The 13,246-nt window shown below is 49.1% G+C and overlaps 2 long non-coding RNA genes across 2 annotated transcripts; both read right to left on the minus strand.

The window, feature by feature from the left end:
• Positions 1 to 226: 226 nt before the first annotated feature.
• LOC124700839 lies at positions 227 to 1,363 on the minus strand. The gene is made up of 2 exons (XR_007001842.1): positions 1,022 to 1,363; positions 227 to 515 (listed from the first exon to the last, which is right to left on the minus strand). It is a non-coding gene; the product is annotated as an uncharacterized LOC124700839 (long non-coding RNA).
• A 979-nt stretch (positions 1,364 to 2,342) lies between these two features.
• LOC124700838 lies at positions 2,343 to 3,580 on the minus strand. Its single transcript, XR_007001841.1, has 3 exons — positions 3,331 to 3,580; positions 3,155 to 3,245; positions 2,343 to 2,473 (listed from the first exon to the last, which is right to left on the minus strand). It is a non-coding gene; the product is annotated as an uncharacterized LOC124700838 (long non-coding RNA).
• Positions 3,581 to 13,246: the final 9,666 nt, after the last annotated feature.

A 13,246-nucleotide genomic window follows, 5' to 3' on the forward strand; every position in this document is an offset into this window, starting at 1 on the left:
TTTCGGCCTTTTTCTTTCATTGGCCTTGGCCTTTTATTTTGAGCCTCAGCCTTGTAGTAGACATTTTTTTGGGCCTTTCTAATGTTCAGATCTTTTCTGGGCCCCGCCTTCTAAAATCCAATACGTATTGAGACTTTTATTTGGTTTTGATGTTAATCTTTGGGCCATTTTTAGAGCCCAATTCAATTTTGTTCATATTACATCTATATCTGAGTAACGTTCAATGCCCATAACATTCTAGATAGCCAAGTTTCATTTCAAAATCGTACGTACAAGAATCTCAAGTGGACAGACCATCACTCCTCAAATAACAGCTAAATCTATTATGTACAGTATTACTGTGGGAAAAGAGAAACATCAAAAAATATAAACCTAAGCTATCACAGTTCAACAGCTTCTACTTGCTGAGTAAGGCTTCACACTTCACACGAAATCCTTTCAGCCACTAGTGTCGATGAAGTCAATTTCTGCTCGTACAGATTTTCCTGAGAGCACTGAATCCCTCCAGCCGGTAACTACAGGTCAGCTCAAAGAGTAAATCACCAGGTATAGCATAACATTTAAAGAATCACTTAACAGAATAGCAATACAAGTATATTCTCTAAAGATGGTTACAGAAATCAGTTTCCAGAAAAGTAACAGGTATTGACAAAAGACGGTAATTCTGCCATCCACTACTAGGTACAGTTTTCTAATAATACACAAATGCTAGACGCCGAAATAACATGCTTACTAGATCTAATTATACACAAATGCTGGACATGGAAAAAACATGATTTATGTACCCAATTATATGTTAATAACATGAACTCATGCTTGCGACACAACCAAATCATAATCTAGCATATGTACAGTACCCAAAAGAACAGTCATCCGTGAAATAATATCCGAAGCTGATATGAACTGTTGTGAATTACAGTAGCTGATACGAACTGCATTTTGAATTCAGTAACTAAACACATCATTCAGTTGCAGATGCTAGCATTAGTCCAGCAAGCAGGGCACACGAAAGGGCACTCACGCTAATCAGCTGGTCGTAGAGGTCGAGGAAGACGCCAAGGCACTCAATGACAGGTGAGCGCGACATCAAGTGCAACAAGAAATCCTGTTATGAAAAATGAAGAGGATAATTAGAACAGAATGCTTATTTAATCAATATGTATAGGAATAGTTCTATTGCATTTGTCAAAATATTCAAATACAACTGGTTGTCAAAATATCTAGATGCAATTATCTTGAACACTTCGCAGGGTGCAGATTTTCTTGAGGCTTCACCATCGAGCTCTTGTGCTGCAACTTTGGACGAATGAAAAAAAAAAGCATCTGCAGGTTACAGATCAGAAGTTAGGAACATGCAGAAATTTCTAGTCAGTCGGTGTAAATACATGAATAACAGTAGAACCATGAGCTCACTACTAAGCATGTTGGAAGGTATAAGCCTGTAGTGATGTAACTATCTAGGTTAACAAAGTTTATACTGAGGCACTATAAAGATCAGTGAGCTTAACCCATGTAAATAATTGGATCTCAGTAATATATCTAGCAAAAAATTATACTTGGATAAGCTTAAAATCACAGAGCACATAAATCAGGGATGCCAAACCTTGCTTTACATGAATACAGTCTAGCGTGGACTTAATAACACATGGTCATGTGCTCATGCAGAATCAGGATATATGCCATAAAAGGATTTGAGGCATGTAATAAATGACAACATAGGCATAGAACTTAATACTATGCTCAGCCTGCCATCCAGCTCATTTACATGACCAATGTATTTCTTTCCAACTAAGGTAAAGATAAGTATTGTTCCAAAATGCGGAAGGAGAGGAGTATATGGAGTTTCTTGTCTGCCATTGCAGAAGGACGTGACTTCCAGCTGCCCACATCGCTATCAAACTTGGCAATTGTAGCCCATCGGAGAAAGTAATTAAATAGAGGGATTAGAGAGAGCAGGAAAAGTTACAAGATTACACAATCATTTGGTTCTGATTAAAACATGGGACCACATTTAAGAGGATTGGTAACCAATGCAAGGAACTAGAAAAAGAAAGGGTGAACAACTGCCATTACAATAATATAGCTTATGGAGGAGGACAATAATAAAGTGCAAGAAGCTTCTGAATGCTGCATTACAACAAACCAGATCCCGAAAATCTTTAGCTCCAACATGTCTAGCTTACTTGAATTTATAGTTGAACAGTCAAGCATTAGAAGAACAGTTCTATTGTAATTTGATAACAATAAGAAAAACACTACGTTTGCAGTCAAGCAAAACTTTAGTATTTCAAACAGCATGGTACAAACAATGGCGAAGGTAGCAGAGGGAGAGGTACCTTGGTTGTGAAGGTGATTCTCGATCTGGCAGTTCCAGTTGTCGTTGCACTCGATCATGGAGCATGTAGGGTATAATCGTGAACCTGAACATCATCTTCCTGATGAACACATGCTCCAGCTGCAACACCTTGCTACCCTGCGTGAGGAGAAGAACCACATCACATCAGTCATTGACGATCTTTGCACAAATATCAAATATATCTTTGGCCAAATTGTCCAGTGTGTTGTTTATCACAAAAAAGGGTTGGTACGTAATAACACAAGCAGGGCCCTAGCCTATTGGATAACAAAAACAATAAGAATATGGGAATTATCATCATTTTATTAGCATCAGGATATGCAAAATATTATTCATCCTCATATAGTTTAGTATCTCAAAAAGACAGTTGTATAAACAACACCAAGCAATTGATGTATTCAAACTGAATATTGCTAGGATTCAGGAGTGCTAACTCGTTACCAGAATACAATAAGGATTTTCCAAGCATCAAACACAAGCTTGTTGCTTCAGAACGCAACTCAATGCATTAGATGAATTGCAAATCATAAGACCTTGCAAACAAACACGCCCACCTACTTCTATGTACTACATAAACATTTAGAAGCTGATTAGGGCCTAAACCACGGCTTGAACTCCATAACCGTACACAATGCAACATGGAGCATCCGAATCAAACCCATCTACCCGAGATATCATCCAGATCCAGAATACTCGATATATCAGCCACAGCCACGCAATAAATCACCACATGGCGCCCCATAAGCAAACCAATGGAGCTGCAGGGGAGCAAAGACAGGGGAAACAGCAAGCACGTACCAGTCGTCGATGAAGGCCTCCGTCGCCTTGCTCTTCAGATCTGACGCGGGGCGGCCACGCGGGTTGCACCGTGCTCCAGCGCTCCACCAACCTGAAGACATGTCCATGAAAATCACGATTTGAGATATGCTTGCGGTTCAGAGAGAAAGAGAGGAAGGAACTCGCAGTGGCTTGACCTGCAGATGGGCTACTACTCGAAGACGACATCGAGGAAGAACGTGCAGCCGGAGGAGTCGGAACCGCCCATCACTGCACGTCTGCAGCGCAAGAACGTGCGGCCATGACGGCGGATCTGGCGTAGTCGGCCTCGGATCGATGGGATGCCGCAAGAGCACGGGTGGAGAGACGGAGAGGTAGATGGGGGAGAGGGCTGCGACTCTGGCTTCGTCGGGCTCGTTTCGATGGCGGCTCGGGGGAAGGAGAGGAGGGAGGTTGTGGCGGCGCGAGGGAGGGTAGCTAGGGTTTGAGCCAGTTTCGGGATAATAGGGACTTAGGGAGGGATGCGGTGGCGCGTGGCGGGATGTCGCGCGCTGGTTTCCCAAAATTTTCCTCCAGACGACTCTTTCCTACCCACTTACGCCCATACGACTCGCTGCAGCTGGGACCTGCCATTTTTTACCTCATTGTACAGTATCTAGTAAGTGCTTTCGTAGTAACAATAAGCTAGTTTCAGCGATACGTGTATCTGCTATAGAAATAGTTTATTTTCTCTATATCAATAGAAAAAAATCAAGACTTATATTAATAATTTCAGGGTTGGGCTCTACTTGTGAGGTTGTTGCTGGCGATGCCTATGTGGGGTGTCCACTTGTAAATTTGTTGTGTGTGGTAAGAAGTGGGTCCTAGTTTGGTGGGCCCTGTGAGGGCAAGGCTCCACTTGTCAGTTTGTTGTGTGGTAAGAAGTGGGTATATGGTAGGCCTATTTGGCAGGTCGGCGGTGGGTCCCAGTTGTCCCTTGACGGCACGAAAGCGAAATGTACACACGACGTAGGAAAAGTTGATGAGGTGGCCGACCAATCATCCTAAAACATCGCGAGTTAGCCAACATGACCATTTAAAGTTGTGTTGGGCCTAACACACATAATTACAGGCTAATACTGGACCAAGAAATAAAGTGTGTTGGGTTAAAGAATTCAGGGTAGGGCCCATAGATCAGTCAACTTGAGGTTAGATTAGTCAAATGGGTGCTCCTCCTTCCAGTGGGTCCCGCCTGTCAATAGGTACACAGAGCAAGTATACATAGTGACACATAAGGGAAAATGACACCTACGTACTGACACGTAGGCAAGAGTGGTTAAGTGTCTGCTTAGTCATCAGCGCTAAGAATCTTATAGATGGTAGGACCATTTAAATTGGTCGCAGTCTGCCAGAATTAAGGTCATCGACCGTATCATTTTCATTATAACCAATTCCTCTAAGAAAACTATGACCTTCCTAACTAGAAAGGTCGTAGGAAATTAGGGTTTGGACCCTCCCAAATGGCCTACGACCAATTGCTGCAAAATGGTCGTAGAGTTACGACCAATATATCTGTGGTCATTGTTAGAAGGTCATTAGTTAACACATTTCTTGTAGTGACCTAACCGAGGAGGAGGTGAGAAGCACACGGTATCAGCGCCCACTCTCCGTGCATCTCCTCGACCAATATGAACAGCAGTACGACCGACGTCGCCGCTACGACGACGACGATGGAGGATGTCGTCGGTCTGATGCAAACAGAAGGTATCGTCAGTGTGATGGAAACAACGACGGGTACGAACGTCGCGCCAGAGGGAGGTCAAGGGAACAAGACAACGTGGATAAGCACTGGGACTGTCCATTCTTCAAACATTGCTGGGACTCAGGAATGAGCCGATTGCCAACAATCGAGAACTGCCCAGAATGCAAACAGCAAAGGAAAAGGACAAGTGAAATTTCAGTGTTCAAGCGTCTGGGACCCCTCCCACCACATAACAAACGAGCTGAGTCCTCTCAAGAAGAAGACTTCGAGGAGTCAGATGGAGAAGAAGATAGGTATCACCGACCAAGGTGGTGCCCTGATGGACTCAGCCATTCTCGAAGCGTCGGGTGCAACGGCCGCGAAACCCGGAAGAAGCCGAGGCACAGCACCTGTATACGTTGAGAAGAGCACGGCCCGATCCGGCCGTGAAAATTCAGCAAATAGTGGAGACGAAGGCGCGCCCTCCAAAGAAAGTATGGCGCCCAAAACAGCGAAAGCCGATGCACGAGCATCGGCCGATGCCGATGCGCAGACATCGGCCGATGCGAACATGGTATTCATACTCCCATCGGAGTTTCGTGCTCCAAGCGACGAGGAAGTTTCGAGTGGCTCAATCCGATCGCGGTCCACGACCGGTTATCTTTGAAAAGCCACGAGATAGAAGCTACGAGCATCCGAAAGCCCTATACTTGAGGGGTTACATCAACGGGCAGCTCGTCGACAAGATGTTGGTTGATACCGGAGCGGCGATCAACATAATGCCGTATTCCATGCTACGTCGTTTGGGACATTCCAGCGACGATCCGATCAAGACCAACATCACATTAAGCGACTTCAACGGCCAGGCGTCGAAGCGAAAGGTGTTCGAATGTAGAACTTACCGTAGGCCTGAAGACCATACCTATCGCGTTCTTCATCGTTGACAGAGAAAAGCAACTACGCCGTCCTATTGGGAAGGGACTCGGATTCATGCTAACCGTTGCATCCCGTCTAGAATGCACCAATGCATCATACAGTGGGATGGAGATGAGGTGGAAGTCGTTCGAGCGGATGACTCAATCGAAATATCATTAGCCGCCATGAGCGTGTGGGAAGCAGATGACCAAGAGCCGCTCTCCGGAATCAGCTTTAGAGGGTTGTGAGCGTATCGAAGCCTCGAAAAATGGGGTAAGACTGGTTTTATCCACCGGCCTAACGGAGTAGCAGGTCTAAGACATTGGACATACGTGGCAGGGCCGATCCCCGAGATCGGCCCTCAAAAAAATGAAAAGTAGAGGATCTCATCTCCAACATGCCACGTGGCTATAGTGGAAACCCGAGAAGTTGCAAATCATCGCCAAAGCCTTGCAACGGAAAAGGAGGCCGATTCCCGCAATCGGCCAAAATTATCCTCAAAATACCTTGTCTGTGTTCAGCATTGATTCAACAGATGCCTGAAGAGCCGATACCATCAATTACTTGACAGAATCGGCTCGGGGGGCACATAGATGGATGAGACAGGAGGATACGAAGCGGAGGAGGCATACCAAATGCCCAGCAGCTCAAGGTGTAAAAAATGGAAAATCCAAAAATTTTGAGCACAGCCGATGCGTAGACATCGACTTAAGAATTAAAAGCCGATGCACGGCCATTGACTTAAGGGATGTGACCGTTACACGCAGGAGCCTAATGGAGCTGTCATCAGGTAGCGAGGCTCTACTGAAGGGCAAACATGCCGGCGGCTCTCCTCAGTAGAATTGTTGGTGGCTCCGTTAGCAAACCCCCAAGCGGATCATGTGTTGGCAATATCGGGTCGCGACCCTGATCAATAACAGGAGCAGCACAAACATGCAGTTCAGGTTAAGGGTGAGCCCGACGAAGGAGCATGTCCCTTCTGAGACCAGGAGGATAGTCGATGATGAGGCGATCGGCTACGGCATGTTACGACCAAAATGGGGGAGAGCGTCAGGAAAACGTCCTCACCGGGAGCTACATCAGCCTGCCAAAGATGATGAGCCAATATGATCGGCAAAACGCAGGACTTGAGCGGAAGAAGCTCGGGGGGCAGTTGGCCCTGAAGGATCCTTCGCTATAGGAAGCCGATTTTTTCGGAATCGGCTGGCCCTGCATCACAGCTTGTCTGAGGAATGGTGCTGATGTCGCTGAAAATATCAGTTTCCACATACAAGTCAATTGGGTGACAAGCCCAGGGCTCTATTGTAGGCACCTGCCCGAAACCAGATTGCCAGCCCGCTGGGTTGGCTGGTAAGAGTCATGATCTTGTTTGAGGTCTCATGGGGCAAAGCCGACGCATGGCCATCGACTCAAGGGATACCGTGGTTACAAGCAGAAGTCTTATGGAGCAATCATCACCAAATCGGCAGTGTTTGCGCAAGCCTACGGATCAGGTTAAGGTCACGAGAACAACCGATGATCATCCGATGATCTCCTGGAGCTGGACCATTCTCACCGAGAGCCGCATCGCTTGCCCAAGATGATGAACCAATCAAAGCAGCAAGGTGCAGGAATGGAGCTGGGAGGGGTTGAAAGGCCACTACATTGAGGTTTCTTGATTTGGGGGAGCTACTGATCTTTCCAAAACCTTTCCGGTGCTGGCTCCTTGAGCGTAAGCGTTCTCGCCTGGTTTTAATGAAAAGCTGGAGTAGCTCGGGGGGGGGGGGCAGCTCGCTCTGAAACATCGATGATCTGGAGAGCCAATTCTGTGGAATTCAGCTAACACGGCACTACAGTTGGGAAGCCAATGATGGCCCAATCGGCTGGTCCGCTTTTATCCTCGCCTTGACTAAGGCTCGGGGGGCAGCTCGCCCTTAAGGTTCCTGGTTCTATGGAGCCGATTTGGTTGAAATCGGCTTGCTCTGCATCACAACTCGTCGAGAGAGGGTGAATTATTGCAGAAGGGAATTGCTGGAGTGGATGGGAGGAAGCAACGATCGTTGATGGGCTCTGGACCAGTTGTGGCTACAAAGAAATGAAGCATTACAAGGACAGTTGTGGGCGAATAATGCCTGTTCCGCAAAAGTATTAGCTTCAGTAGCGGAGTTGTTCTAACGATGGTCCTAAGACCTCCTGGAGGCAAAGAGGATCCGGAAGACGAGGATGCCGCTAAAGTCCAACATTCCGTTCAGTTGGATCTGCATTTCCAGGATCTGGGATTTGCACGATTGTGGCTCGTCCGGGAGGCGGAGGTCCGGATGGAACTACCTCGAATTTGCCATAAGAGTCCGATGCATTGCCATCGGCTCATTAAGCACCGACCAATTTGACAGTCGGCAGGCTCAATATGAAGGGCAATCGGCTAAATTACCATGAAGAAGGTCGACAAAATCGAGTTGGGGAAATTCTTCATTGATAAACTAGATTTCTTACATAAAGAGCTGATTGCTCTCAAAAGGAGATCCTAGGGGATACATTGCCCCGTCTCATCGCTGCTGGCTAAGGTCCTATCTAGGGGCCATTGCTGCCCTCGTCGTCGTCGTCATCATCGCCGTCGTCGGCACTGCTCCCAGCCGGCTTGTCGTCGCTGCTGTAGCGACCACCGGCAGGACCCTCGTCGTCTTCGTCCTCCTCGTCAGCGTCGTCGTCATCACTGTCGAAGTCGCTGAGGTTCCCGGGCCAAGGGCAGTGGCGCTTGGCCGGCGGCTCGTCGGAGGAGCTGTCATCTTCTTCCTCCTCCTCCTCGGAGGAGGGGGCCCCGTCCCAGGGAAGGTGGTCGTCGTCGCTTTCCTCCACCGCTTCCTCATTGGCGAGGAAGCGGAGGTCGCTCTCCCCTCGGTCGTGGACTGGTCGTCCTCTCGACCAGATAGAGAAGTCGTGGCTTGGTTCGTCCCCGGCCTCGATGGCGCGGCGGATGTTGGCCGCATGGGCTTCCTCCGGGTTCCACTCCGGCGTCGGCTCGCGGAAGGGGGAGGACTGCGCAGAAAGATCCGATGAAGAGGAAGACATGGTGGCGCAGGAGGGTTTTTTGGAAGTGCTAGTGCAAGGAGGATGAGGAAGAGAACTACAGGAAGTGGCCGAATAAAAGGGGGAATATATGGTTTAATGCCTAAGCAGTTCCCGAGGACGTGGTGCCAGAACCGTCAAGTCGTGCAGAGAAGGCGAGGAGGCAAGACGTCATCATGAAGAAAACTGCGACGGTTCTGCCACGACATGACCCTTCGAAGGAGACAGATGGTTTTGCAATTACCATTATCAAAACTAGGGGGGCATGTGTTACCACCCGATTTTGGCCAAATCAGGAGATGGGCCGTAAGTGAAGATGGGCTTGAAGGACGTACACGTGGAGCATCTTCGAAGCGGCCTTGCGCTGAGAGTTTGGGCTAAGTTGCCCATGTATCTGTAAATTAGTAGATCGTGTTGTATTTAGATTAAAGAGATAGAGTCCGGCCCGTGCACGCGTTAGGTGCACGCTCAATTAGAAAGTCCCTTGGACTATAAATATGTATCTAGGGTTATCGGAAAAGGAGGACAATCATTGTTCAACCAACACAAATCGGCGCATCGCCACCCCTTCTCTTCGAGGGTTTCTCCTGGGTAAGCACCATGCTTGCCTAGATCGCATCTAGCGATCTAGGCAGCACTACGTTTATTCGTCAACCTTGTACCGCTCGTGCTGAAGCCTTGTTGATGGCGAGCGGTACTATTTATCCTTAGGTGTTTAGGGGCTTGCATTGATGCTTTCACGTGCATATCCGCGTGGCGTGTGCCGTCCCTAGGCACCTAGCTGCCCTTACGTCTATCCAGACGTAAGGGCAGCATCTTGCTTGTTCGTAACTTAGTAGATCCGATCCGTTATAGTTGCTCCTTGCCCCGCAAGGATTAGTTTAATATCTGCATAGTTAGGCCTTATGTGGGGTCGGAGGATCCGGTGGTGCGTTAGATGCTGTTTACCGTCCCTGCGAGGGATGTTCCGGGGATCAACGTTATGTTGGTTTTTAGGCCTCTCGTAGGGGTAGTTTGCATCGTCTCTCGTAGCTGCTAGGCCCGATCGCACTTAGGACGTTCCGATTATGCGGTGAAAACCCTAAACTGTCGTGGATCGTTTTAGCTTTGTCCTGATCAAGCAGGATCCCCATGCCATTGTAAATCCAACGTGAAACATGGGGCGATCGGCTCCTTGAGCCGATCCACGAGGAAACCCGAGAGCCGATAGGGCTCGTATTTAATGTTTACGTGTCTACCATGCAGGAACAATCGAAGCACTAACACCTTCCCGATCGGGTCTAGGTCGGGTGGCACGCCCTAGCAACTGCCGAGACGTTGGCCAGAAGATTTGCGGGACGACGCGAGGTGCCAGGGATCCACTAAGCGGCCCTGGGAGCTTCCCGGCTCTTCGTGTTGCTTAACCAACGCCCGTCGGGGGGTTTTGGAGGGTAACAGACTGCCGAAGCTTTTGTTGCCAAAGCTCCTGCTGCTGAGGCTTCTGCTGTCGAGGCTTTAAGAGCAAGGTCGGCTGGCTTCTTTTTTGCTTCCCCTGTCATCCTTTTCTTCCTTGATTTCACGCAGCAACAACTTAGGTGGAGGCTTAATAAATTCTTGCTTGCTCCCAAACTTCGCCGCGATCCTCTGGAAATCGCGGTCGCAACTGTCGGAGCGCGAAAAACTTCCATGGACTGTGATGTTTGTCCCTTTGTTGCCAGGCATCTTCAGCTTGAGATAAGCATAGTGCGGCACGGCCATGAACTTGGCGTAGGCTGGTCTCCGAGTATGGCGTGATACTGTGACTCCCAGCTCACTACCTCAAACTCGATCTTTTCCTTCCTGAAATTGTCTGGATCCGCCGAAGACAACGTTCGGATAAATTCTTCCAAGGGAATAACCTCGGTTCAGCTTGGCAAAATCCCATGGAAGCAGGTGTCTGTCTCTTCCAGCATTCCCATGGTGATCCCCATACTCTTAATCGTGTCGACGAAAATCAGGTTTAACCCACTCCCCCATCCATAAAGACTTTGCTCATCTTGAATCCCCCTATCTGTGCCTCAACTACCAGGGCAGCATGTCCTGGTTTTGGTATGGTCATCGGGTGGTCTGCTCGACTGAACGTAATGTTCTGAGAGGACCACTCGACATACTCAGGGATGTTTGCCATGATGCTTTCGGCCAGATTAATTTCTCGAGTGAGCTTCTTCATCTCTCTTCTCGAGACGCCTGTCTTGTGGATCATGCTCATCTGCCCACGTGGTGGTGGGAATGTCTCGTTGGGTTGATGAGGTTGGGCCTGCTGGACTTGGTGCTGTGGTGGAGGTGGAGGAGGAGGTGGTAACGGTTGCTGTCCTGACTGCTGGATGAGTTTATGCATGTCAAGGAACTGTCGACAATCCCTGAGAAGGTGACTTGACTTCGTTTTGCCGTCCTTGGAGTCGACATACGAGTGCAAGTAACAGGGGGCGTTGATCTGTTCAGCATAGGGTAACTCGGGAGCCCTCTGTTGCCATGGTTTATAATTGCCGCGGTTTCCAGAGTTGTTTCGGTTGCCATCTTGTCAATCATCTCTTCTTTCATCATACCGATCATCATGTCGGTTGGAGTATCCTGCGGCTACCAGATTGTTGTCGTCGTAGTTGCGATTTTTCCTCCTTTTGTTCCGATCCCTTCGGCTGCCCGAGTCGTGTTTTGGCTGGTCATCGTCTTCGTCATCACTGCGCTGTCGTGGTCTTCGCACGTTGTCCTCGCCATCAGCCCAACTGTTGGCGATTTCCATCAGCTTGGTGATGGTTTTTGGCTTTTTGCGTCCAAGTTCTTCTATGTAACTTTCGCGCCGGACGCCATCGCTCGAAAGTGTCGATTGCTCGTCTACGAGATACATCTTCGGCAGCGTTTAGGAGTTTGGTAAACCTCCCTATGTAAGAGCGCATCGACTCCTTCTGCTTTTGCTGGCAGTTGCGTAACTCCTCGATCCCGACAGGTCTTTTATATGTTGCCTGGAAGTTAGCAACGAAGGCATCTACCAGGTCGTCCCATGACTTGATGGAACCTTTCGGCAGTCCTCTTAACCAGGCCCGTGCCGAGTCCTTTAAGTAGAGCTGTAGGCACTGCATTGCTGCTATCTGGTTCCCTTTGTGCAGAATCACAGTCTGCAAGTAATCGTCTATCCAGGATCTTGGTTCCTGCTGCCCGTCATACTTGGCAGCGTCAGTGGGAGTAGGCTTGAATTATTTGGGTGGCATCGACTCGCGGATTTTGTAACTCAAGCAATCGGCTCCCCTTAGTTCACCATCGTACTCTTGATCCTCGTCTGAGGAATCGCTGTCGTCATCCTTCCTTGCGGCGCGTCGTCGTCTTGCTTTATCGATTCGGCTCTGGGTGATTTCATCCCGAGCATCTCTCGCCCGATGTTTCGAACCACTGGCCTGTGCCGTGGTTTTCTCCTTCTACGGGACTAGATTGTTTCCCAATATGGCGAGGCTTTCTAGGGCACCGCGATGAGCTTGCGCCATGGATCCTTCGGGGCGTTGGTTGATGAGGTACGCGGCGAGATTGGCTGTTGCTCCCGCAACGTTCTTCGGCCGTGGCATGCCTGCAGTATCCGTGGTCATGAAAGATTTGGTCAGATTCGACGTTATTTCTCTGGCATCGTCTTCTGAGAGCCTGGATATCCTTGATCGATGTTTTCCCGCCCCAAGAGAACTTCGGGGAGCGCTTCCTTGTGAAGCTCTCCGCCGCTCGCTGGATCGTTCTGCCGCGGATAGTCATCTCTCGAGCGTGGCTTGCTCTCTCGACAGGTGCTCCCGGTTTTTCTCTAGTATAGAGCGGTATGCATTTAGGGTTCCAACCGAGGTTCCTGCAGGGAGCGGGGTGTTGTTGAGCACGGCTGTCCTAGCCGCAGCCCACTCTTCGTCCGCGATGGTGTAGTCGCTGTCGCGATTACTAGCGCTATTTTCGAAGCTCGCCCTTCTGCTGGAACGAGGCGTGCGGTCTCCGTCTCCTCCGTGCCTTGTATTTCCTGTGTTGTTGGCGACGTAAACCTGATGGTGTGCCGTTCTTCGGGTGGTTCTCCGGACGATGCTGCCGACGCTGTCTTCTCCTGACGAGTATCGGGCATTGCAGATGAACGGTGTGTCGCTTGATCCCAAACCGTGCCTGGCGTCGCAGTTTGAGCAGTAGTAGGAGGTTAGTTCTGAAGTCATGGGTTCGTCAGATCCCACCGACATTGAGGACGGTGAACGGGGAGTCGAAGGCGCGGGCGAGCCCATCGACTCTGCCAGGCCAGCCAATAGATCGGACGATGACGACGCACTAGGACTCATTGATCCGGAGGTGGGTGACTCTAGCAGCTGGAGGATTCCCTCCGCGTTGACATTGTAGTGGACGCTGCCGATGGTCATCTCCATGTTTCCTTGCAGATCTGAGAAGTTCGAGCGAGAAGAATCGCTATG

Source organism: Lolium rigidum, chromosome 3 (genome assembly GCF_022539505.1).
Source record: "Lolium rigidum isolate FL_2022 chromosome 3, APGP_CSIRO_Lrig_0.1, whole genome shotgun sequence".
NCBI lineage: Eukaryota > Viridiplantae > Streptophyta > Magnoliopsida > Poales > Poaceae > Lolium > Lolium rigidum.